Source organism: Oncorhynchus keta, chromosome 17 (genome assembly GCF_023373465.1).
Source record: "Oncorhynchus keta strain PuntledgeMale-10-30-2019 chromosome 17, Oket_V2, whole genome shotgun sequence".
In the NCBI taxonomy this organism is placed as follows: domain Eukaryota; kingdom Metazoa; phylum Chordata; class Actinopteri; order Salmoniformes; family Salmonidae; genus Oncorhynchus; species Oncorhynchus keta.
The window spans coordinates 16,228,249-16,254,783 of record NC_068437.1 but is presented as its reverse complement, the minus strand read 5'-3'; the positions used below and the strand labels follow the sequence as shown (position 1 = coordinate 16,254,783).

General features: G+C 42.0%; 1 protein-coding gene across 3 annotated transcripts in view; it reads right to left on the bottom strand.

Moving 5' to 3' along the window:
- Positions 1-7,733, bottom strand: part of LOC118396520 (peroxisome proliferator-activated receptor alpha-like) — a 61,754-nt gene extending 54,021 nt beyond the window's left edge. The window contains exon 1 of one of the 3 annotated variants that reach the window (XM_052465616.1): positions 7,631-7,733. The gene's annotated coding sequence lies outside the window, so the exon portion shown is untranslated. Of the gene's footprint in view, positions 1-6,876; positions 7,053-7,630 lie in introns of those variants that run through there. The other 2 variants (XM_035790776.2, XM_052465615.1) reach the window with 2 other exon arrangements.
- Between the last annotated feature and the right edge of the window lie 18,802 nt (positions 7,734-26,535).

The window sequence follows — 26,535 nt, the reverse complement described above, 5'->3', positions numbered from 1 at the left end:
TGTGGCTGAATGACGACACAGATAACCCAGCCAACTGTTTATTTTCTGTGCATCGGCAGAACAGAACCGCTATGTCTGGTAAGACGAAGGGTGGGGTGTGTGTCTATTTGTCAATAACAGCTGGTGTGCGATGTCTAATATTAAGGAAGTCTCAAGGTATTGCTTGCCTGATTACCTCATGATAAGCTGTAGACCACACTATCTACCAAAATACTGTATTACACTGTATTTCATTGCTCTGGCATCAAGTTTTTATTTATTTCACCTTTATTTAACCAGGTAGGCAAGTCGAGAACAAGTTCTCATATTCAATTGCGACCTGGCCAAGATAAAGTAAAGCAGTTCGACTCATACAACAACACAGAGTTACACATGGAGTAAAACAAACATACAGTCAATAATACAGTAGAAAAATAAGTCTATATACAATTTGAGCAAATGAGGTGAGATAAGGGAGGTAAAGGCAAAAAAGGCCACGGTGGCAAAGTAAATACAATATAGCAAATAAAACACTGGAATGGTAGATTTGCAGTGGAAGAATGTGCAAAGTAGAGATATAAATAATGGGGTGCAAAGGAGCCAAATAAATAAATACAGTAGGGAAAGAGGTAGTTGTTTGGGCTAAATTATAGATGGGCTATGTACAGGTGCAGTAATCTGTGAGCTGCTCTGACAGCTGGTGCTTAAAGCTAGTGAGGGAGATAAGTGTTTCAAGCTTCAGAGATGTTTGTAGCTCGTTCCAGTCATTGGCAGCAGAGAACTGGAAGGAGAGGCGGCCAAAGGAAGAATTGGTTTTGGGCGTGACCAGAGAGATATACCTGCTGGAGCGGATATACAGGTGGATGCTGCTATGGTGACCAGCGAGCTGAGAAAAGGGGGGACTTTACCTAGCAGGGTCTTGTAGATGACCTGGAGCCAGTGGGTTTGGCGACGAGTATGAAGCGAGGGCCAACCAACGAGACCATACAGGTCACAGTGGTGGGTAGTATATGGGGCTTTGGTGACAAAGTGGATGGCACTGTGATAGACTGCATCCAATTTATTGAGTAGGGTATTGGAGGCTATTTTGTAAATGACATCGCTGAAGTCGAGGATCGGTAGGATGGTCAGTTTTACGAGGGTATGTTTGGCAGCATGAGTGGAGGATACTTTGTTGCGAAATAGGAAGCCAATTCTAGATTTAACTTTGGATTGGAGATGTTTGATGTGAGTTTGGAAGGAGAGTTTACAGTCTAACCAGACACCTAGGTATTTGTAGTTGTCCACATATTCTAAGTCAGAACCGTCAAGAATAGTGATGCTGGACGGGCGGGCAGGTGCAGACAGCGATCGGTTGAAGAGCATGCATTTAGTTTTACTTGTATTTAAGAGCAGTTGGAGGCCACGGAAGGAGAGTTGTATGGCATTGAAGCTCGTCTGGAGGGTTGTTAACACAGTGTCCAAAGAAGGGCCAGAAGTATACAGAATGGTGTTGTCTGCGTAGAGGTGGATCAGAGAATCACCAGCAGCAAGAGTGACATCATTGATGTCTACAGAGAAGAGAGTCAGCCCAAGAATTGAACCCTGTGGCGCCCCATAGAGACTTTCAGAGGCCCGGATAACAGGCCCTCCGATTTGACACACTGAACTCTATCAGAGAAATAGTTGGTGAACCAGGCAAGGAAATCATTTGAGAAACCAAGGCTATTGAGTCTGCCGATGAAGATGTTGTGATTGACAGAGTTGAAAGCCTTGGCCAGGTCAATGAATATGGCTGCATAGTATTGTTTCTTATCGATGGCGGTTAAGATATCGTTTAGGACCTTGAGCGTGGCTGAGGTGCACCCATGACCAGCTCTAAAACTAGATTGCATAGCGGAGAAGGTGTGGTGGGATTCGAAATGGTCGGTAATCTGTTTGTTGACTTGGCTGTCGAAGACCTTAGAAAGGCAGGGTAGGATAGATATAGGTCTGTAGCAGTTTGGGTCAAGAGTGCCCCCCCTTTGAAGAGGGAGATGACCGCAGCTGCTTTCCAATCTTTGGGAATCTCAGACGACACGAAAGAGGTTGAACAGGCTAGTAATAGGGGTTGCAGCAATTTCGGCAGATCATTTTAGAAAGAAAGGGTCCAGATTGCCTAGCCCGGCTGATTTGTAGGGGTTCAGATTTTGCAGCTCTTTCAGAACATCAGCTGACTGGATTTGGGAGAAGGAGAAATGGGGAAGTTACAGTGAATATCTCAGTATTGTATTAGCACTAACAAGATATAGTCAGATATACTGTATATCATAAGATATCTGGTGGTACTGAACAAAAATATAAACGCAACATGTAAAGGGTTGGTTCCATGTTTCATGGTCCCGCGTTCCATACGCACAAAAAGCTTATTTCACTCAAATATTGTGCACAAATTTGTTTACATCCCTGTTCGTGAGCATTTTTCCTGTGTCAAGATAATCCATCTGCCTGACAGGTGTGGCATATCAAGAAGCGAATTAAACAGCATGATCATTACACAAGTGCACCTTGTGCTGGGGACAATAAAAGGCCACTTTAAAATGTGCAGTTTTATCTCAAGTTTTGAGAGAGTGTACAATTGGAATGTTGACTATCGGAATGTCCACCAGAGTTGAATGCACAGAGATACAGGGATGTGATCCTGAGGCCCATTGTCGTGCCATTCATCCGCCACCATCGCCTCATGTTTCAGCATGATAATGCACGATATCATGTCACAAGGAACTGTACACAATTCCTGGAAGATGAAAATGTCCCAGTTCTTTAATGGCCTGCTTTATTCACCATACATGTCACCCATTGAGCATATAAGGATCGAAGTGTACGACAGCGTGTTCCAGTTCACGCCAGTATCCAGTAACTTTGCACAGCCATTGAAGAGGAGTGGGACAACATTCCACAGGCCACAATCAACAGCCTGATCAACATTATGCAAAGGAGATGTGGTGTCATACTGCGTGAGGCAAATGGTGGTCACACCAGATACTGACTGGTTTTCTGATCCACGCCCCTGCTTTCTTTAAAAGGTATTGGTAAACAACAGACGCAATAGCTGTACTCCCAGTCATATGATATATCCGTAGATAAGGACTAACAGATTTAATAAAATTGACTGATTTCCTTATATGAACTGTAACAGTAAAATCTTTGAAATGGTTGCATTTATTTTTCAGTATATGTTTATTCAGTATAAATGTTATTATTAAGTAACTACTGCCACATATCACTTCAATTGGTACAGCACTCTCACTAAAGGCTGCAACAAATATAACCACTTACAAAGCCTTAAAATATGTTAATGATCAGCGATTCTTTCTCTTCCCACAATATTTCTCCACAATAAACCATAATTTACAGTTTGCTGCAGTAAATATATAGCAAAACAGCAATACAGTACTTTGCTGTTGAATTGTATTGAAAATAAAATCAGCAATTTCTAATAGTGCATATTTAACTATATACACTGTATATTTCAGCATACCAACTGATATCTTGTGTTTTATATCACCTGCAATTTAGACCCTAACAAAAGCATCTAAACTGACAGTGACTACTGGGCAAAACAGATCAAAGGGACATGGCTAGCAACTCAAATATTAAAGGTTCTCTGGTCAGAGGGTGTGCTCGCCACCACCCGCCCCGAGATGCAAGCACGGCAGGGCCCCGCCCCCGGGCCAAAGTGATTTTCCAAGGGCAGTACCAAGTCCCGCCCGACACCCAGCTGAGCGTGGAATCGAGCGTACCCATAACTACCCGGACCAGCATACAGCGTGAAGCCAAAACCACAAAACGTAAATAACAAAAAGCAAAACATACAATAATCCTACGCCCACCCCCACCCCTGATTGGAGGAACTCAAACATTTACACTGTACATTTGTGTATATAACTATTTCAACGCTCAACAATTATACCCTTCAGACAGCCACAGATCAATCCAAATTTCCCAATAAATAATCATTGTAACATTTCCCCGAGCAATACATCTCTCCATTCTCCCATGGCGTCACACTCGGGACTTGAAACTCCCCATCTGCAACATTTCTGCCAAAATTGCCCTGAAAATAAACATTTTACCCAAGGCAGCAATGATATTTCCTATTGACTGACTGTGGTCCTTCAAATCGCCTAACAATAGAGTTTCCAGGTCCAACCGCACCCTGATATTATGGCATAGCAACCATTCCTGGACCTGACTCCAAAAACAAGCTCCCGACGGACAGTATCAAAAGAGATGCTCTACAGATTCTACCTCATGGCAGAGTCTGCAACTGTCTGACTGCTGAATTGTATATAATATCTTATATTAAAAAAAGCTAAATTGATGCATCAGTTGTTGTCTTGTATATCAGTTCATAAACCCGGTGCCATGGTATTGGGACATCGAAACTCTGTTCCCAACTATCTTGTATGTAGCATAGTGGCCAAACCTCTTGACCATAAGTGAAACAGATTTTTTACGATCTATATTGGCTATTTTAAACCATTTATGATGTTTAATTGGTGGCAGACAAACAAGTTCATTCCAACTCTGTATGGCTTCATTTAAAATAAGGTGACATTAAACAGGGTTCCATTGTCAATCCAATCCAATCCAAATTGATAGTTTTAATCTGTATAACAGCAAAGAGCCCCCTTTTAAACATCAGATGTGCCTCTCTAAGAGTAGCTTTGAGAGAGAGAGAGAGAGAGAGAGAGAGAGAGAGGTGTTTAATGCCTTGATATTTAGTAGTTTTAGCTCTCCAAACTCAATAAGAAATAAAAACAATTTGTTGCTGATCTGTCTCCTATATAAACATAATTGTTAGGGAACCACTACCACATACCATTTAAATTGGTACAGCATTCTCACTAACGGGTGAAACAAATATAACTGCTTATTAGACACACCTCAAAATATGTTAATGAGTAAGAAACAACAATACCACACACCCACTAGTGTTCAAAAGGGGTTTGCCACTCCAAAAATCCAGTATTGATATTGTATTCTGAATCACAGTAAATTACTGGCAGCAATTGGCCAGTAAGTTACTGTAGTGTTTCAGGACAAGGTTTGTAGAATTCCTGAAATACAGTATATTATCGTATTCTGTGGGGACACAGCATTCTCACTCACGGTTGCAACAAATATTGGCGGCAGGTAGCCTTGCTGCTGGACCTGAAAGGTCGCTTGTTTGAATCCCAGAGCCGGCAAGGTGGAAAAATCTCAACTGCTTCCTGGGCGTCTATTAAGGCAACCCCCAACACTTCTCTGATTTAAAGGTTGGCTTAAATGTGGAGGATACATTTGGTTGAATGCATTCAATTGTGCAACTGTCTAGGTATCCCCTTTCCCCAAATATAGCTTATTTAAGGCAGACCTTGAAATATGTCAGACTCCCTAAACTGAATAGAGTAGGTCACCGTAGAATGCACAATACCTTTATGTAAACACTGTAGAATGCACAGTAAAATACCATAAATGTGTTACACAGTATTAATTATGGTGCATTGTCAGAGACTCTCCTCCCACAATGCACCGTAATTAATACTGTAAAACACATTTATGGTATTTTACTGTGCATTCTACAGAAAGGTCTTGTGCATTCTATGGTAATCTATTGTATTCAGTTTATACAATATCATACTGTTGATTAATACAAGTTACTGATACAATTACAAAACGTCTAACAGTATATCCTTACCAAGCCTCACAGAGAATACTGTGACCCATGTGTAACAAATTCAGAAAAATAGTGGATGACTAAAAGAAGGCAACAAATGGGTTAAAATCTCAACTAGCCTGGCTGTGGAAAAACCCAGGCAGCATTCCTGTAGCTTGGGGGACTGGGACAGGTACAGCAGGATTTGGGTCAAGTTTCAGACTCACAGAGGAAGTGTGCAATTTGGCACTGAGTGCCACCCTCAGAGTGGGGTCACAGCCAGGGCCTGCCTTTATCAACAGCGACCCTGGAGCAATTGGGGTTAAGTACTGTACCTTGCTCAAGATTTTTCACCTTGTCGACATGGGGATTCGAACCCAACGCTCCAACCTCTAGGCTACATGCCGCTCCAACCTCTAGGCTACATGCCGCTCCAACCTCTAGGCTACATGCCGCTCCAACCTCTAGGCTACATGCCGCTCCAACCTCTAGGCTACATGCCGCTCCAACAACTGTACTCCCAGACAAACATTTTAGCTCCATCACTGAATATGTCCTCAACACCGCCTCTCACCCCTATTTGACATATCAAGAAAAACTTCAAAGTGTAGGCTAACTGGTGCATGGGACAATAAAACATATGTTTTTGTCTTAACTTAACACTTCTGCAATGAGACAAATCTTGAACATTTTCTATAAGTTAAATGCATATCCTAAAATAGAACATCTCTCTCAAGCTCTAATTATTAGGGTAAGGCTCCACTAGGGCCAACATTCGTTACTTTGATTCAAGGAGTGTGCAGTGCAACATGTAGCCTAGTCTATGCGTGGGAAAGAATAACTTAATTGTGCAACTTGGAGTATAAGACTGTCACAAAACTCTCATGGGCAGTTGTTTATTCATAGTAGTAACCGAGTACAAGAGTTATGAACAGCCATACATCACGAAAAGCATGTATCGATATCCATGTCGGATGCGCCGGCGTGCTCGATGTGAAATCAGATTATACAATAACAATGGCCCCAGATATCTTGTTGCAACAATATCCATTCATAGATTTTCTGTTATTTTGCTGAAACTATAAATATGAATGGAATAAATTCCCTCAAAAACATCAGTCGATGAATACAGGCAAATTCGAATCGTAACATTTAAATTCTATGTCAACACCATATAGACATAAAGTAATGCAATTCACATCAATATGTGCAGTAATAAAGCGCTCAAATTGATCTACCTTACAGTAGACAGCCCGATCTGAAGCCGCCATATCGTCAGAAATCTAGTTGCGTTGAGAAACTGTCAGTGCGAGATCCGGAGGAACGAGGAGAGAAAAATAGTCCTCTTCAACACGTCCTTGTTTGTCTCCTAAACAACGCTGTCGCTGTCAAAATTCCCCACCACACAGACCATAGAGCTCGACCCACCCGCCGGAACTGACGTCATAATTGACAGCTGAGGCAAAGAAGCACACACCCCTGACACACCTATCATTTCAACGAATAGAAAAAGTTCATTAAAATATCTCAATTGTCAAACCTCACGTCCTCGCTCATCGTCTCCTTCTCAACATCCATTGGATGAGAAAGCCAGATATCCCGCCTCTCTGTCCTTCTCCTCCAATAGATTTTGAGAAGGAGGAGGGGAGAGAGCACTCGAGAAGGATGATATTGAGATTCTCCCCATGTCTTTTCCTTGTTCGGGACGCTTCGAAACAATGAAATGACGTGAGGGGGAGCAAGGCAAGAACAGTCCGCATCATCCAACTCTGTCCACTCGTAGCTGTTTGCCAATGTAGTAGGAAAGAATGTCACAGAAGCATCAATAACACTAAATATGGGCATTATAAGAACTTTCATGCTCCACTTTTGTGCCCTCATATCTACATTTACTCAATGTTTATATACCTGTATTACCATGTTATAAACATAAACACACACACAAACACACAGGTCATTATTGTAAAATATAATGGGTTCTCAATGACTTACCTGTTAAATAGTGGCAAAATAAACACACACATTCCACTTCAAGTGCCCCTACGAGTTCCCTGAATCCCATGTCATGCCCCCCTCTGCCTCCACAGCTCACCACTGGCCCTAGAGAGTACACTCTTAAAATATGCTGGGTTATTTTTGACTCAGCCAGTTGGGTCACTTGAAAGCCTTGTTCACATTGGCAGTTTGAAGTGACTCAAATCCTATTTATTTGCATATCCGATTCAAATCTGTACTTTCTCCTGCAGTCTAAACAGCCAAAAAACACCTGTACTATGACCACTAGTGTAGCCATGTTACCTTTGTAGGTGGTTTGAAGTCAGATACAAATCGGATTCCTGGCCATGTGACTTGTGTCTGAATGGTCAAATCTGATTTATTTACCCTCAAGTGGCTTTAAGACTGTTATTTGACATATCTTGTTGCTTGCTAGCTACTCTGTTTAAAGTTTTGACAAGACTATATGGTAGCTAACTAGCTTGTTAATTGTTTACAAACAAATCAGTGAATGTGCTAGAAAGCTAAACAGCTACCTAGCTATCTAGTTGACTGCTGTGGCTAGCTATCTAGTTGACTGCTGTGGCTAGCTAGCCAGTTAACTACTGTGGCTACTTAGCTAGTTGACTGCTGTGGCTAACCAAAAAGGACTTGTTTTGTAAGTTGTATAATTTATTCTTTGAGGCTTTAAAAGTGTTCTTACACTATACTTTTGAACATTCAAAGCAACTGTGAAACATCCGTGGCCGGCATTGTTGCCACCTTAGCTTGCTACATAACTTCTGAGTGATAGGAAGCATGAGCACCAGCAATCAGCCTACACCACTGTGAACACACACCTGTTGTTACTATGACCACTAGCGTAGCCATGTCAGAAAATTACTGCTGTCTGAACACACACAAATTCGATTTGGTTACTTGTAACTTGCTGTTTGGACAGTCAGTAGTCCAAAATGGATTTAAAAAAACAAATCTGATCTGAGCATTAAGGCCTGCAGTGTGAACAAGTCTTCAGTTGGGTTATTGAGCTATGATCTACAGAGTTAGAGCAGAAGACTGGAGGCGTGGCTTAACAGGGCGTGGCTGTCAAATAGTTATTTTTGGCCACCTGTGAGAGTACATGTAATTCTGGTTAATCTATTCTGTTGTATTGTCAACACATGTTAAGGGTGAGCACTGACACTTTGGTAGCTTAATGAGGCTTACATAAGTTGAGTTCCTCAAATGCCTATGCGTATCCCAACGTTGGAGTAGTTACAACTTTATATTATTTAAACAATGTTATTAATTGTATATTAAAAAGGTCATTCTTATTCCCATGTTAAATATATTTTTGAGTGACTAAAATATTACCCTTAATATTTGTTTCAGATAAAAATGCTACATTGTGAAGAAAAATTACTTTATCACTCATGTCTGACTACTAAGAAGTTTGAACAGACATGCTGAGTGGGCATGGGGGCCTATATTCATGAGCTCACCCTAACTGACAGCTATTTGAAACACCTATGTCAAACAACTTGAATGTAGTGAGCAGCATTATTCTCTTATACTACTTTGGTGATACACAAAGCAACTCAAACATTGAAATTGTATCAATTATACATCTCCCATTTGCTGTAGTACACAGCAGCACACATGCATGTGTTGACTTGGCAACTATACCTTGAAAGCCCCCCTTTTTGTTCCAAGACCCCCCCTTTTGCACCAGACACAGATTAATAGTGAAACATATAAGTATATTTGCCATAGATTAAAACTGTAAACTTTGTTAATATATTTGCTGACAGTTTACAGTCAAATGTTGGCACCAGTAGAGTAGCTATCTTGCTATATAAATCACGCCCTTCTGCAAACACGCCTTCTCCGATGTTGGTTACAAGGCATAATTTAGTTAAATTGGGTAGAAGAATATCACGTTACCATTGGCGTATTAAAATGAGAAAGTTAGGGTGATGTTACCATGTGCCCTTAACAATCGTGCTTCCTAAATCCAAATTGTTTGACACAGGGCAGGGGACCAGTAACTTCATGATCAAACTTCTCTTTTTATTATTTGATCTGGTTTAATCAAAGTATCATCAAAATTCAAGAAAACTATTATTTTGACTGTTCATGACTATTAACATTTTTAAACAGGAAAATATTGAAGAACACTTAACGTGTACAAAAATGACATAATGAACAGGAATGACATGTTCGCTAACGGGTGGCCAAAAATACCTATTTCAAAGAAACACCCCCAATAGGCCACATCTCCTGAAAATAATCTATGGATCATATTAAAAAAAGACATCCAGTATGAAAGTGAATAAAAACTGATGGCTAAATTAACCCATGTTTGATTAATCCAAAGGTGTGACCTATTTGGGTCTTTGGCAACCCATGAGGATAAATGTCATTCATGTCCATCATTTTAAGTTTGTGCACCATAAATTTGTATTTTTATTCAATTGTTTTGCACATCACACCTTCTGATCTAAATTGCAAACATAACATGATATGGTGGATGGTCTCCTCTGGAAGGTGACCCCAACCATCCTGGTGGTCTCTGTTTTGCTAGTTTTCTGTTCTACCTGATAATTCATTGCACACACCTAACTCAGTCCCTAATTAGAGGGAAAAAATTAAAACATTTAGCGGAATTTGGTTCAAGGTCCAAAGTTGAGTTTGTGGGCGTTTGGTATATGACGTACAGCAGACACGTGGGAGTACCATCACTGACCTCTGGGTCTTGTGCTTCCAGGTGTGTCTGTTCGCTGCTCAGGTTGTCCTTCCTCTCCTCTGCAGATCCAACACCTGTCCCGGTTCCAGGTTTCCTCCAGATGTGACGCTTGACATTCAGGTCAACGAGTTCAATCTCAGTTTCATCAGATCAGAGAATATTGTTTCTCATGGTCTGAGAGTCTTGAGGTACCTTTTGGCAAACACCAAGTGGGCTGTCAAGTGCCTTTTACTGAGGAGCGGCTTCAGTCTGAACAATCTACCCTAAAGGCCTGATTGGTGGAGTACTGCAGAGATGGTTGTCCTTCTGGAAGGTTCACACATCTCCACAGAGGAACTCTGTCAGAGTGACCATCGGGTTCTTGGTATCCTCCCTGACCAATGCCCTTCTCCCCCGATTGCTTAGTTTGGCCAGGTGGCCAGCTCTAGGAAGAGTCTTGGTGGTTCCAAACTTCTTCCATTTAAGAATGATGGAGGCCACTGTGTTCTTGGGGACCTTCAATGCTGCAGAAATGTTTTGTTACCCTTCCCCAGATTTGTGCCTCAACACAATCCTGTCTTGGAGCTCTACGGACAATTCCTTCGACCTCATGGTTTGGTTTTTGCATTGACATGCACTGTCAAGTGAGGAACTGTAACGTAGTTCTTCGTTTGTAGAAAGAGAGTCGGATCGAAATGCAGCGTGGTGGTTACTCATGTCTTTAATGAAGAAAATCGGAACGATACATGAAATAACTAATAAATACAAAAACAACAAACGGAACGTGAAACCTATTACAGCCTATCTGGTGAACACTACACAGAGACAGGAACAATCACCCACAAAATACAAAGCGAAACCCAGGCTACCTAAATACGGTTCCCAATCAGAGACAACGAGAATCACCTGACTCTGATTGAGAACCGCCTCAGGCAGCCAAGCCCATACAACACCCCTACTCAGCCGCAATCCCAATAACCACAAAACCCCAATACGAAATACAACAAAACAAACCCATGTCACACCCTGGCCTGACCAAACAATCAACGAAAACACAAAACACTAAGACCAAGGCGTGACAGGAACCTTATATAGACAGGCGTGTGCCTTTCCAAATCGAAAGAATTTACTACAGGTGGACTCCAATTAAGTTGTAGAAACAAGTCAAGAATGATCAATGGAGAAAGGATGCACCTGAGCTCAATTTCGAGTCTCATAGCAAAGGGTCTGAATAGTTATGTAAATAAGGTATTCCTGTTTTTTATCTTTAATAAATGTGTATAAAAATGATAAAAACCTGTTTTCGCTTTGTCATTATGGGGTGTTGTGTGTAGATTGTTTAGGGATTTAAAAAAATATCAATTTTAGAATAAGCCTGTAATGTAACAAAATGTGGAAAAAGGCAAGGGGTCTGAATACTTTTCCGAAGGTGCTGTACATAGGCACTTAGGATACATTTACTTCGAAATGAATTACATTTTAAAGTTCAAATTAAATCCATAATTAATTTAAAATTCCAAAAAATAAACCATTCAAACAATACATAATCAATTTACATTAGATAAATAAACAAAGGGTCATCCAATCAAACAAAAACAAAACAAAAGCAATACATATATATTTTTTAAAGTCAGTCAATCAGTCACTCCGTCTACAATGTGTCTGTGTCCTTGTGTTGTGGTAGGGGAAGGGATGTGGTCTGGGCTGGCAGTTGCTGAAAGGAATTGGCAGGTGTGGTTGGTCGGTGCTGTTTCCAGGGTTGGTGCTGGTGTTGTGGCTTGGACTGGGAAAACCTGAGTTGGTACTTCTCTTGGGACTGGGACTGGAGGCCAAGGGTTGGTGCTGGGGACCGGGAAGAAAAAAAACAGGAACCAGTAACTGGGGCTGCTGCAGGTGCTAGGTCAAGATTTGGGTCTGTAGAGAAGGGAAAGGACAACCTGAGCAGCGAGCAGACACACCTGGAAGCTTCCATAGGTCAGTGATGGTACCCCCCTATCGCCTGCTCGCTCTGGGCATAGGTCTAGAGCTTTGTTCCTTCTTCCAAGCCTCTTCTAGTGTGCCGATGAATGGTTCCTAGTCCTGGTCTGATTCTGTGAGAGGAATAAGTGCAGAGGGAGAAATGGATGGAGAGGGAGCAGGGGATGGAGGGGTGGTGGAGGGTATGTCCATTGGCCTGGTGTTGGTGCATGAGTGATGCAGCGGCAAGGCTGGAAGAAAGAAGGAGCAAACAGGGCAAGGGATCAGACCCACCTGGCCACAGAGCACTTACAAACAGTTGGTAGGTGTGTTCAATGCTAGTGCTTCCGTGGGGCAGCTCAATGTATGTACCTTGTTTATAGATGGATTCCCTAGTGGGGAGGTAAACATGAACAGCCGTCTGGAGAAAGTCCTTCTGTTCGGAGTCTGTTGTCAGGGTCATGACGTTGGGTTATTGGGGGATGGGTCCAGGTCTGGTGTTGGCCTTGTCATGGCAGATTTTGATATGGACCTCTAGCGGGTTGCTTGTGTTGGGTGGTCTTGACATGCCTCCCCACTAACTACCTGGTGAAACCCTGTACTGTCTTGGTGATGGAATGGGGAATGCTGTGAAGGCAGTTCAGAGGGTCCAAGGGGTCTGGACTGAGGCTGGCTGGTTTGCTGTTGTGTGGGATCAGGGACAGGAAGGGCTACAGGATGTGGCTCTGGGTCATTAAGGAGCGGGGTGGAGGAGTTAGGGGCAATAGGGGGCATGATAGGGAGGTCTGGGTCCATTGGTGGTATGATGAGGGGTCTGGGTTTGGCGGGAGTGTTCGCTGGCGTCGGGGGTTTGGATTCTGGTTTGGCGGGTCGTGTTTGCTGGCGTCAAGGTTTGGGTTCTGGTGTGGTCTTCTGGTCTGGTCTCTTGTTGGTCTGTTGTTTGTCATTTTTGTCCAGTTTGGGTAGTTGTCATCTACAAACTGGAATTGTGTGGTGAGGGGGTCTTCTGGCTGTATGACCTCTCTCTGAGTTAAATGGGGCTGAATCTACGCACTTTCTGAATTTTGACCAAAAGTATTCTAGTAACTGGGGGGTCCTGAAACTGCATTCAAATGATTCCTGTGGCGCTGGGGGTTTCACGGGGCAGTTCACGTCAGACGGCACAAAGCCCATTCCTCTCTGGAGAACTACCCTGCTGAATTCCAGGCGGGTCATGGTTTCTGGTCTGGTGGTTGTTGTTGCTGGTCCTGCTGTTCCCTGGCGTTTGACGGCTTCATCCTTGGCAGGCTCCTCGTTGGAGATTAGTGTCAGCCTCACTGCATCGTAGTGGCTTATCGAAGTATGTATTTCAATACTTCTGAGTATTTTGTCATTTGTATTACACTGGGCTGAACTATAGTCCAATGTATTATGTATTATGTAACAATATATTTCCGGGAGCTTGTACTGAGATACAATTCATATAAGGAAATCATTCATTGTAAATAAATTCATCAGGCCCTAATCTATGGATTTCGCATGACTTGGAATACAGATATGCATCTGTTGGTCACAGATACCTAAAACAAAAAAGGTAGGGGTGTGGATCATAAAACCAGTCAGTATCTGATGTGACCACCATTTGTCTCATGCAACGCAACACACTCCTTCGCATAGAGTTGACCAGGCTGTTGATTGTGGCCTGTGGAATGTTGTCCAACTCCTCTTCAATGGCTGTGCGAAGTTGTTGGATTTTGGCGGGAACTGGAGCATGCTGTTGTAGATGTTGATCCAGAGCATTCCAAACTTGCTTAATGGGTGACATATCTGGTGAATACGCAGCACATGCAAGAACTGGGACATTTTCAGCCTCCAGGAATTGTGTACAGATCTTTGGAGACAGTTTACAATAAATTAACATTCAATTCTCTGGCAACAGCTCTGGTGGACATTCCTGCAGTCAGCATGCCAATTGCGCGTTCCCTCGAAACTTTAGACATCTGTAGCATTGTGTTGTGTGACAAAATTGCACATTTTAAATTGGCCTTTTATTGTCCCCAGCACAAGGTGCACATGTGTAACGATAATGTGGTTTAATCAGCTGCTTGATGTGCCACACCTGTAAGGTGGCTGGAGTAGCTTGGAAAATGAAAAATGCTCACTAACAGGAATGCAAACAAATTTGTGCCAACTCTTTAGAGAAGTACATTGTCTGTGCATATGGAACATTTCTGGCTTATTTTCTGTCAGCTCATGAAACATGGGACCAACACTACAAGTTGTGTTTATATTTTTGTTCAGTGTCATACCCTGTGTGCTTTGCAGTTCATTTTGGTATGTCCATTTTCACATAAACATTTACATATTGGTTATTTGGCAAACATGCTCATCCAGAGTGACTTACAGTCAGTGCATTCAACTAAAGCAGATAAACAACACATATCACAGCCATAGAAAATAAAAGGGTTCTGTAACCGTTACTGAGAATATTGTTGCTGTTTGTGTCGTATACTTGAAAATGTCCTTCCGTATTTTAAAATACTAAATACGTATTTAAATTAAATCAATTTCAAAAGACAATTAATTTCTAGATTATTTTGATACGTTGCTCTTTATTGTATTTTGTCATTGTAATTTGGTAGTTTTGCCCATAGCCTGATGAAAATTCATATAATTCTGTCCAAACAAAACAGGCATACCAGGGCAGGAGGACCTTGTCAATGAGAAGCTTGTATAAAATGTAAAAAACACTTAATTCTAAATAATTGTTTTCATGTAGCTTAAATTCTTCGGCCACGCTAATGTGAAAAATACGAAAACCAGTCCATATCATTGTGAGGAATGCCAAACGCATCATAGCGTGGAGTATTAAGTTACCCACAGTTCATATGATTTAGCAGAACATGCATTAAAACCTTGAGGAGAATGTGATAACATATGGATATTGCAATAATTGTTGCACTAAGTTCAACATTAGTGGACCATTTTTGTTTGTACAGGCCTGGCCAGGTGCTTAGTGTGCAACAACCCGTCCACTGATTACATTTCTCCTGCAGCCTGTTTCTTCATGTTCTGTCCCCGGTCTGGACTCCATCACACTGTGCCATTGGCAGAGTGCTGTGTGTTGCTCCATCAGATCCTGGCTGCTGGCCCAGATACCTTCCTCTTCTTCCCGTACCCTGGGGCCACTTTGTACCCTCCAGACCCCTGTGCTCCAAATACTGTGCTCCACACGCGCGCATGCACACACACATACACGGCCCTGTGGCAAGCGGTAATCGACAGCTCTCTGCATTCCCTGGAGCGGCGCCAAGGCCCCAGCCATGGCCCTGGACGTTTTTCCCTGTGAAGAAAGGATCATTAAGAAGATAGGGCTCATTTCAACACTTTTTGAACATGTCTCAGAGGGGTTGTCAAAAAAAAAGAGTGTCCAGCCATTGGATTTACAGTCTCTCTGTCTGCACCTCTTTGTTTGGTTTCACAATCTGAATCTGGGAATGGACACAAAATGTTTCCCCACAGCTCCTTCATGGGGGATCAACACATTGACTCCCAATGAGACAAAATGGCATAACCATACAGATATACAATATAAACTAAGCAAAAAAAGAAACGTCCCTTTTTCAGGACCCCCTTTTTTCAAAGATAATTCATTAAAAAAACAAATAACTATCATTGACTATCATTGTCTTCAAATATCATTGTCTGAACTACTGACCTACACTGAACAAAAATATAAATGCAACATGTACAGTGTTGGTCCCATGTTTCATAACCTGAAATATATGTATTTTGAAATGGTTCATATGCACAAAAAATGTTAGTGAGCATTTCTCCTTTGCCAAGATAATTCATCCACCTGGAAGGTGTGGCATATCAAGAAGGGGGGTGCTGAGGAGTATTTCTGTATGTAATTAAACCCTATTGTGGGGAAAAACTCATTATGATTGGCTGGGCCTGCTTGTGCCTTCCAAGGCCTACCCATGGCTGCACCCCTGCCCAGTCATGTGAAATCCATAGGTTAGGGCCTAACAAAATGATTTAAATTGACTGATTGCGTCATATGAACTGTAACTCAGTAAAATCATAGAAATTGTCACCTGTTGCGTGTATATTTTTGTTTTTCCTTCTTAATTGAGCCAATCAGTTGTGTTGTGACATGGTAGGGGTGGTATACAGAAGAGAGCCCTATTTGGTAAAAGACCAAGTCCATATTATGGCAAGAACAGCTCAAATAAGCAAAGAGCAATGACAGTACACTATTACATGAAGGTCACTCAATCCGGAAAATGTCAAGAACTTTCTTTTGAAATTTCTTCAAGTGCAGTCTCAAAAACCATCAAGTGCTATGATGAAACTGTCTCTCATGAGTACGGCCACAGGAAACAAAGTCCTAGAGTTACCTCTGCTGCAGAGGATAAGTTCATTCGAGTTTGCAGCCCACATAAATGCTTCACAGACTTCAAGTAACAGACACATCTCAACATCAACTGTTCAGAGGAGACTGGTTGAATCAGGCCTTCATGGTCAAATTTCTGCAAAGAAACCACTACTAAAGGACACCTATAATAAGAAGAGACTTGCTTGGCCCAGGCAAGTTGTGGTTTCCATGGAAATTAGACCGGTGGAAATCTGTCCTTTGGTCTGATGAGTCCAAATTAGATTTTTGGTTCCAACCGCCGTGTCTTTGTGAGACACAGAGTAGGTGAACGGATGATCTCTGCATGTGTTGTTCCCACCATGAAGCATTGAGGAGGTGTGGGGGTGCTTTGCTTGTGACAGTGATTCATTTACAATTGAAAACACACTTAACCAGCATGGCTACCACAGAATTCTGCAGCTATATGCCATACCATCTGGTTTGCGCTTAGTGGGAATATAATTTGTTTTTCAACAGGACAATGACCCAACACACCTCCAGGTTGTGTAAGGGCTATTTTACCAAGAAGGAGAGTGAGGGAGTGTTGCATCAGAATACCTGGCCTCCACAATCACCCAAGATCAACCCAATTAAGATAGTTTGGGATGACTTGAACTGCAGAGTGAAGGGAAAGCAGTCAACAAGTGCTCAGCATATGTGGGAACTCCTTGAAGAGTGTTGGAAAAGCATTCCAGGTGTATTGTAATCAAATCAAATACATTTATAAAAGAAACAACTTTTAGTAGGCACTCGTTTACATCAAGCCTGTCTTGAGCATTTGGCCATAGGTTCTCATCGACACAGTAAATGTCTTCATAGTTCATGCACCTGGGGAAAAACCCAAATCCATGCCTGAAGGAGGTTGGCATGCTCAAGGGGATGACAATCATACACCTTCCACCTGTATTGTAATCATGCATTGTATTTTACAGTATTGTATTGTATTTATGTACTTTAGTGGTCCTTTAGTGGCTCAGTTACTAAGCACATGGCACTAACAACACTAGAGTGGTGGGCTCGATTGCCAAAGGGGTAACTTTGGATAAAAAACCCTGCTACATAAATGGCATATATTACAAAACTGTATTGACCAATGCAATTTTATGAAAGCAGTGGGAAAGCAGGGGGTATGCTATTGAAAATGGTATCCACGAGTTCATCTGACTCGGAGGAGGTAGCGAAGGGGCTTCATTGACAAAATTCTATAGTAGCCCTTTAAAAGATTGCTGTCATTTCACAGTACACTACAGGGTACTAGTTGCAGTGAAAGTAAAGTGACACAGGTGGGTTAAGGCATTATTTTGTCACAGGTGGGTTAAGGTGTTATTTCTGTAGAAGGACAGTATACTGCTGATTAGTTGAGACTATACCTCCAGTGGGATTTGAACTCACAACCTCTTGGTTGCTAATGCCCTGAATTTCCTGCACTGCTGACAGGTCTGGGTGAGTGGCAGAGATTGACCACAGATTTAATGGCAAGAATACAGTTCTGCACTTTGCTAAATGTTGCCCAGAATCAAGCCAATAATTATCTGATTATCTGACAACACCAATGTAATAATAGCAGTGCTCAGAGACACTTGATGTAAAGTGTGCATAAATGCTTTGAGGATTTGAATCTTTTGGGCAGAAGTGCATTAATGTTTCGTGCCACCAGGTACATCTTTATTACGAAAGAGCATATATCCACATACTTTCAATATTAGGGTACCGTTAAGGTACAGTGTTTTTTGGGGGGGTATTAAAAGGTCAAAGGTACACGTAAGGCAACTTCAGAGGTACACATAGGACCCACATGGTTCTGGTCAGTTATTTGTTGGGTAGATATGCAGATAATCTAGCATAATGGTACATTTGTTGAGGTACAATCATCACTGGGCTTTGAAATGTAGGTTGGGCATTATACTGGTGGGGCTCATTACCATATTTGGGTACATGGTCTAATATATGTGTATTTGTGCAAAGCTTTATCATAAAGTTACTGGTCCCCTCCCCCATGTCAAACACTTGCTTAAGAGATGGGATTATTAAAGGGGCATGGTGACATCACCCTAACTCTAATTTTAACACACCGATGGTAACATGATATTCTCTTACCTAATTTGAAATAAGTACCACCTTGTAACCAACATCAGAAGGCATGTCTACAGAGAGCTAGCTACTCTACTGGTGCCAAAATGTGAGTGTTGTGTGTCAGCAAATGTATTTTAAAGTTTACCCTCTTCATCTATGGCAAAGATACTTATATGTTTCCCCTTTCATCTGTGTCAAACCTTGACCCAGAAAATATCAAAAACTATCGGCCTATATCGAATCTTCCATTCCTCTCAAAATGTTTTAAAAAGGCTGTTGCGCAGCAACTCACTGCCTTCCTGAAGGCAAACAATGTATACAAAATGCTTCAGTCTGGTTTTAGACCCCATCATAGCACTGAGACGGCACTTGTGAAGGTGGTAAATTACATTTTAATGGCATCGGACCGAGGCTCTGCATCTGTCCTCGTGCTCCTAGACCTTAGTGCTGCTTTTGATACCATCAATCACCACATTCTTTTGGAGAGATTGGAAACCCAAATTGGTCTACACGGACAAGTTCTGGCCTGGTTTAGATCTTATCTGTCGGAAAGATATCAGTTTCTCTCTGTGAATGGTTTGTCCTCTGACAAATCAACTTCCTCAAGGTTCCGTTTTAGGACCACTATTGTTTTCACTATATATTTTACCTCTTGGGGATGTTTTTCGAAAACATAATGTTAACTTTCACTGCTATGCGGATGACACACAGCTGTACATTTCAATGAAACATGGTGAAGCCCCAAAATTGCCCTTGCTAGAAGCATGTGTTTCAGTCATACGGAAGTGGATGGCTGCAAACTTTCTACTTTTAAACTCGGACAAAACAGAGATGCTTGGTCTAGGTCCCAAGAAACAAAGAGATCTTCTGTTGAATCTGACAATTAATCTTAATGGTTGTACAGTCGTCTCAAATAAAACTGTGAAGGACCTCGGCATTACTCTGGACCCTGATCTCTCTTTTGAAGAACATATCAAGACCATTTCAAGGACAGCTTTTTTCCATCTACGTAACATTGCAAAAATCAGAAACTTTCTGTCCAAAAATGATGCAGAAAAATTAGTCCATGCTTTTGTCACTTCTAGGTTAAACTACTGCAATGCTCTACTTTCCGGCTACCTGGATAAAGCACTAAATAAACTCCAGTTAGTGCTAAATACGGCGGCTAGAATCCTGACTAGAACCAAATAATTTGATCATATTACTCCAGTGCTAGCCTCCCTACACTGGCTTCCTGTCAAAGCAAGGGCTGATTTCAAGATTTTACTGGTAACCTACAAAGCATTACATGGGCTTGCTCCTACCTATCTCTCTGATTTGGTCCTGCCGTACATACCTACACGTACGCTACGGTCACAAGACGCACGCCTCCTAAAAGCCCTGGAGGCAGGGCTTTCTCCTATAGAGCTCAATTTTTATGGAACGGTCTGCCTCCCCATGTCAGAAACGCAAACTCGGTCTCAACCTTTAAGTCTTTACTGAAGACTCATCTCTTCAGTGGGTCATATGATTGAGTGTAGTCTGGCCCAGGAGTGGGAAGGGGAACGGAAAGGCTCTGGAGCAACGAACCGCCCTTGCTGTCTCTACCTGGCCGGTTCCCCTCTTTCCACTGGGATTCTCTGCCTCTAACCCTATTACAGGGGCTGAGTCACTGGCTTACTGGGGCTCTCTCATGCCGTCCCTGGAAGGGGTGCGTCACCTGAGTGGGTTGATTCACTGATGTGGTCATCCTGTCTGGGTTGGCGCCCCCCCTTGGGTTGTGCCATGGCGGAGATCTTTGTGGGCTATACTCAGCCTTGTCTCAGGATGGTACGTTGGTGGTTGAAGATATCCCTCTAGTGGTGTGGGGGCTGTGCTTTGGGGTTATATCCTTCCTGTTTGGCCCTGTCCGGGGGATGTCCTCGGATGGGGCCACAGTGTATCCTGACCCCTCCTGTCTCAGCCTCCAGTATTTATGCTGCAGTAGTTTATGTGTCGGGGGGCTAGGGTCAGTTTGTTATATCTGGAGTACTTCTCCTGTCCTATTCGGTGTCCTGTGTGAATCTAAGTGTGCGTTCTCTAATTCTCTCCTTCTTTCTCTCTCTCTGACATGATGACTCCTTGCTGTCCCCAGTCCACCTGGCCGTGCTGCTGCTCCAGTTTCAACTGACCTGAGCCCTAGGACCATGCCCCAGGACTACCTGGCATGATGACTCCTTGCTGTCCCCAGTCCACCTGACTGTGCTGCTGCTCCAGTTTCAACTGTTCTACCTTATTATTATTCGACCATGCTGGTCATTTATGAACATTTGATCATCTTGGCCATGTTCTGTAATAATCTCCACCCGGCACAGCCAGAAGAGGACTGGCCACCCCACATAGCCTGGTTCCTCTCTAGGTTTCTTCCAATGTTTTGGCCTTTCTAGGGAGTTTTTCCTAGCCACCGTGCTTCTACACCTGCATTGCTTGCTGTTTGGGGTTTTAGGCTGGGTTTCTGTACAGCACTTTGAGATATCAGCTGATGTACGAAGGGCTATATAAATACAATTGATTTGATTTGATTTGTCTGGTTTTAGCTAGTTACTGGCTAGCTAGGTCTTCATCTGTGTCTGGTGTTAGCTAGTTACTGGCTAGCTAGGTCTTCATCTGTGTCTGGTGTTAGCTAGTTACTGGCTAGCTAGGTCTTCATCTGTGTCTGCTGTTAGCTAGTTACTGGCTAGCTAGGTCTTCATCTGTGTCTGATGTTAGCTAGTTACTGGCTAGCTAGGCCTTCATCTGTGTCTGATGTTAGCTAGTTACTGGCTAGCTAGGTCTTCATCTGTGTCTGATGTTAGCTAGTTACTGGCTAGCTAGGTCTTCATCTGTGTCTGGTGTTAGCTAGTTACTGGCTAGCTAGGTCTTCATCTGTGTCTTATGTTAGCTAGTTACTGGCTAGCTAGGTCTTCATCTGTGTCTTATGTTAGCTAGTTACTGGCTAGCTAGGTCTTCATCTGTGTCTTATGTTAGCTAGTTACTGGCTAGCTAGGTCTTCATCTGTGTCTGATGTTAGCTAGTTACTGGCTAGCTAGGTCTTCATCTGTGTCTGATGTTAGCTAGTTACTGGCTAGCTAGGTCTTCATCTGTGTCTGATGTTAGCTAGTTACTGGCTAGCTAGGTCTTCATCTGTGTCTGATGTTAGCTAGTTACTGGCTAGCTAGGTCTTCATCTGTGTCTGGTGTTAGCTAGTTACTGGCTAGCTAGGTCTTCATCTGTGTCTTATGTTAGCTAGTTACTGGCTAGCTAGGTCTTCATCTGTGTCTTATGTTAGCTAGTTACTGGCTAGCTAGGTCTTCAGCCAGCATGAAACAAAAGGGGGAGGAGGGTACTTCAAAACTGACACAGTTGTCAGTGCTGCTGTGAACCGCATCATAAGAGGCCTGCCAAACGGGAAATGTACATCATTAATGCCATTTCAATGTTGTTTGAGTTGCTTTGTGCATCACCAAATTTGCTTGAGATGATTTTACTGCAACACTGCTCACTGCATCCAAGTTTCTTGTCATAGGTGTTTCAAAGAGCTGTCAGTCAAGGCCAGCTCATGAATATAAGCTCCCCGCCCACTCACCCTGTCTTTTCAAACTTCCCGGTGAGAGAAAAATAGAAGTACATTTTCTCACATTTTGAGCCTTTCTTTATTCTATATATACACAAATATTATAGGTGATATTTTAGTCATTCAGAAGGCTATTTAACATGGGAATCAGGATTTCTGTTCAGAACCTTCAAGCATTCTTTGTAGTGAGCACACTTGGGACCCAGCCTCAACTGGACTCAACCTTGAGGTTCGCATGTAAACTGACCTTCTTGCCACACCATCAAGTCAGTGGGCGTGACAGATCAACTACAGTAAGTCACTGTGAATGTCACAATAACTACTTGCAGCAAGCTGATTATTGAAAAGTAAACTTCCCAGTGACCAACTGCCACTAGGTCGTTGAGAAATTCACAGTAACCTGATATCAGCAGAACTTTTGATTGCCACAAACTCAAGCTGTTGATAACTGAGGTGCTCAACCTTAATTAACTAATGGTTGCCACATATACAACGTATTTTAGACTATACCCCTAAATATGGCGATGAGCCCCTCCCCAATACATTGCCCCCACATACATTTTAAAGCGCAGTGAAAGTGAGGTAAACAATAAAGTCATTTTACAAAAATAACACCTTTATTCAACTGTAAACAAATTATATTTTTACTGCAACTCAGTAGCAGGTACATTTTTACAGTGTGTGCCATAAGCACATCTAAAGCATCCTATAACTGTAGAACCTGTCATTGGTTCTACCTAGAACCAGAGGGTTCTTCATGAGAGGGTTCTAAATGGAACGTAAACGGGTTCCCATACCTACAGGGACAAATCAAAGGGATCCCCCCATAGGAACAAACAACAGCATGATTATTTGTTCTAATCTTATAACAACCTTTATCACACCCACAGATCCCTTGACATAGCAGGAAATACAGGTTGTTGGCACCGGAGAGGTTTAGTGTTCAAATCCCAAATGAGGTTGACTCCCAAGTAATCAGAATTGGGCTGGTCTGTGAAACTCGACCCAACATTATCATATTTCCCAGCATACTGTATTGCAGATAAATTCTCTTGAATTGTTTGTTTCAATATCTGTGTTTTTTTGCATGTACACTGATTTATTAATGAATGAATGTATCTTATGCTACACTAACACAAATAACTTACATTTTTCTAAACTAATCCAATCTGTTAGTTGACTTATTGCACCCATTACTGAAAGGGTCTTTCTTGTTTAGATGGTTTAGTTACTCTCATCCAGTTCCTTTTCTAACCCTGGCAGTCATTCTTAATGCAGATTGCAGGAATCCACGCTGGCTGAATTCCAATAGGAATAACACGTCACTTTGCAAACTAGCGTAATGTTACTTTATATTGGTTTTGCTTTAGATTGTACTTTTCACCAATGTTCAAAACACAACGAAGGCTGGTCACCAGCGTAAACACAACGAAGGCTGTTCACCAGCGTAAACACAACGAAGGCTGGTCACCAGCGTAAACACAACGAAGGCTGGTAAATGCCAGCATAACCAACTAGACCAGGGATGGGCAACTACAGCCTTTGAGGGCTTGATCGGTGTCACACTTTTGCCCCAACCACAGCTAACACACCTGACTCCAATAATCAGCTAATCATGATCTTCAGTTTAGAATGCAATTTGTTTAATCAGCTGTGTTTTTCTAGGGATGGAGAAAAAGTGTGACACCAATCTGTCCCCCGAGGACTGGAGTTGCCCATCCCTGAGCTAGACCATGCTGGTCAGAACAGTTTTTACCAGCATCTGACCAGCACTGACATGAATAGAAATTTATGCTGGTCTATGCTGTTTTTGTTTTAGCAGGGACCGTACATCTCTGATGTCAATATCAGATTTTTTATACCTACTGTGAAGTAAAATCGCAATAGTCCTAATAGTATAGTATATACCATACTTTATATGTTTATACTTTACAAACATACATTTTTATGTTGTAGTTCTCAAAATCTGCACTAGGAAAAACAGTAAAGATCTATAGGTTTATCAAACGGTTAAGTGATTATAAATTGAGAGCAGTAGGATTAAGTAAAACGCATTTTATCAAATGAAAATAAAATGATATCAAAAAGTAATGCGAGCATTGCACTGTGAAAGGAAATGACTTGATATGGTCGTGTATTGCAATGTGAAACATATATTTCGAAATGATTACGCTTGGCGAAAAAGCGACTGTGATTTTGTGTGTCCTACTTAGTCAATTGAAAAGGTGCTTAGAGTTTTAAAACAAGTGCCTTTTTGATGATCTGTTTAGAGTTTTGTACTAACAGTTGTACAACAAAATGTCCCACATACCTGTGAAAATTGCACCAAAGGGATTTTTTTAAGGCTCTGCAGAGTGAAATGGCCCTCTACCCCCACCTGCTGCTGAAATGCACACAGTGCATCAACATTCAATCAACTGAAATGAGTTCTGAGAACATCGCTTCTGAGCAGCTAGGGACAGCAGCAGTGTAGATATGTTATTGCTTGATTGTTAAGTGGCTCTGGTCTTGTGCACAAGCAGGCACTAGATGGCGATCTAATCACCTTTATGAATTCGAAGCAGTCATTTCACTAAAGTGGAGTAGATCTTCATACCAGTAAATTGTGTTACAAGTATTAAAGTGGAATACAACTCATCCAAATCATGCACATTATGTGACTACCTAATAGTGTGTTCATAATAGGGGATGGTAATATTTCAGATGAAGGTGTCTAGAGGACACTCATTTAAATGAATGCCTTGAAAAGGACGCAAATGAAGACAGTCACTGTAGGATTGATATGACCTCACCCCACAGGCAGTCACCACTTGAAATTAAAAATGTAGTCTAGATGCTAGGTGGAACAGGCTGGTGAGTGTCTCCCTGAGACAGAGTGAACAGAGCCATTGTGTCATGTGTCTTAGTATTCAGCTCACCCTCCTTTGTCACCAGGGCCAAGACTCACATCAATTCAATATGGTGGCCGGTCAGAGGACTGGTAAGAGGCGCAGGATCCATACTAATATAAGCTGCACTGAGGGTCTGAGAAACTACACACGCATACCAGTTGAAGACGGAGTACTGTATACACGGGTATTTATAATCAATATAAATGGAAAATGTGGCTGATGTACATGTACCCAGGGCCAAATTCTTGGCGTGAGAGATTTAAAAAATCTGTATGGAGTGCAGTTGCATTTTGCAATTTGTTGAGGTAAATTATACCTAACTCAAATGCTTTTTTTCAGATACTGTATCAAGGAGCTGTGATGAGCTTTGCTGAAGCGGGCACCCAGTTCAAAACGTTTTACTGCACTGGGCTAAATCAGGGTCACAGTGACTCTTAGTAGTCTTCAACAAATCTACTTTGAAACACCAGACACACGTGGTTATGAGCTTAGTAAAAGAAGGCACCTATACCATGTCAAACATAGACTTGATATTTATTTCATTTTGAGTTCGCATCCCTACATATATATCACACAAGACTGAAATGGAACAAAACTGTTTGACATAGAAACACCAGATTTTAGATGTTTAAAAAAGGTATAATCTTTATTAATAATGAAATAGATTAATAACATTCCACCCATGAGACCAAAGAAAGAGATACAGCTATCTGCCTGTGTGCTGCTCAAGGCCAGGCACTAAGGTAAAGGTCCCCGTGTGAACCTGAACCAGGCCTGGACCAGCCAGGGCAATAAATCTATCTGTCCTTGCTATGAGATACAGCAGACAGACTGCAGTCCTAGACAGTAAGGCACGTCTGAAACCCATATTGGCCCGATACTGACTGGCAAACACACTCCGTCTTCTCTCTATCTCTCTGCGTTGTTGGCTAGGACTAGGGAGCTAGAGTACTGTCTATCATTTGCTGAGGAGTTTCATATGATTCTTACATCCAAACAGAGCAAAATGAAAGACGAAGTACAGACAGTTGACATTTTATAAAATAATATTTTTTTATTGCTTATTTGAATAAATACTATTTCAAAGTGATCAAAGAACATGGTAGCTACATCGTGATACTAGATTGTCAGTAGACTTTACCTGAAACGCTGCAGTCACCTCTGTAGCTGATCAAAAGCTAGATGACCTCGTTCCAATGCTAGATTATCATGTGGTGCCAACAGCGCCCTCTGCAGTTGTCTGGTGTAGTGTTGCTGCCCTTCAGGGAAGGCAGTAAGTTGTATAGTTATCTCCTGATGGGGCAAAAT